The sequence below is a fragment of the Octopus bimaculoides genome, chromosome 15 (genome assembly GCF_001194135.2).
Source record: "Octopus bimaculoides isolate UCB-OBI-ISO-001 chromosome 15, ASM119413v2, whole genome shotgun sequence".
Classification (NCBI taxonomy): Eukaryota; Metazoa; Mollusca; class Cephalopoda; order Octopoda; family Octopodidae; genus Octopus; species Octopus bimaculoides.
The window spans coordinates 41,083,506-41,084,985 of record NC_068995.1 but is presented as its reverse complement, the minus strand read 5'-3'; positions in this window follow the sequence as shown (position 1 = coordinate 41,084,985).

Genomic DNA, 1,480 nt, shown 5'->3' with positions numbered 1-1,480 from the left:
TTCTCGGAGTATATTCAGCGTGACACAGTGTGACAAGGCTGACCCATTGAATTACAGGTACAACAGAAGCAGGAAGAAAGAGTGAGAGAAAGTTGTGGTGGAAGAGTACAGCAGGGTTCGCCACCATCCCTTGCCGGAGCCTCGTGGAGCTTTAGGTGTTTTCGCTCAATAAACACTCACAACGCCCGGTCTGGGAATCGAAACCGCGATCCTATGACCGCGAGTCCGCTGCCCTAACCACTGGGCCATTGCGCCTCCACTTTTATGTGTAAACATACACATCAACACAAACACACACTCACACGTAATATAGAACACGTCTTCCTTCACCTCTGCTGCGAGGTCATGCACAAATTACGCAGTTGAGTGTTTATGTTTTTGTGTTTATTAATAGAGAAAATATTCGTGTTCAGTATTTAGTCCAAGGTTTGGCTTCACTGAAACAGGATATCACAGTCAAATAAGAGAAATTACTGGTCGTCAGTATTATTATTATTATGGAACTATTTACTTCGTCTTCTTGTTTACGGCCAGCCGCCAAGTGCGTGTGTGCGTGCGTGCGTGCGTGTATGCGTGTGTAAGGCCAGCCTCCAACTGAGTGTATGTGTTTATGTATGCATGTATGTATATAAAAATGTATGCATGTATATATATGTGTGTGTGTGTGTGTGTGTGTATACATGCATGCAAGCATACGTATGTGTTCACATATGTATGTATGCATGCATGTATATGTATGTGTGTGTTGTGTGTATGCGTGTGTGTGTGTGTGTGTGTGTGCATGCTTGTATGTCTGTCTGTATGTATGTATGTAGGTAGGTAGGTAGGTTTCTGACCTCACACGTTTCTGTCACTCACAGAACCGAAATCCCACCTTAAATAGAACACCTATTTGGAGACAGTGGTCATCACTTGGGTACCAATCGGTCTCAAGACATGTGTCGCTTCGATTTGAGAGACTGGAGATGAAACCCACCAATCGGCGCTAGTTAAGCGAATGCAAAAGACTACCCGGTTCTTTATTGCACGGAATAGCATCTTATTCATTTTTAACTGGAAAAAAATGTCCACAGAATTAAGGCCATATCGTGTCCAGGTTACGTTGGCAGTTTTGTATGCCGTAATCTTAGTGGGATCTGTTATGTTGATGAATGCATCATTGGTGGACATACCAATAGTGGTGAATTTTACGAAGTGTGGACCGGAGGTCAAGGTCATCAAATCTAACAAGGAGGGTGGTTTGTTACCATCCGGTATTGTCAGACCGGACGTTACATATAAGCACCAAGCCCAATTAGAATTTTAGGGTTTGATGAGACGAGGTGTCTAGTTGTAAAACAGAACAGTTTCGACATGGCAAAGCAGTTCTTAAAGAAGAACGCTGGATGTGTGTCAGTCAAATGAAGTCTTTATACACACACACACACACACACACACATATATATATATATATATATATATATATATATATATATATATA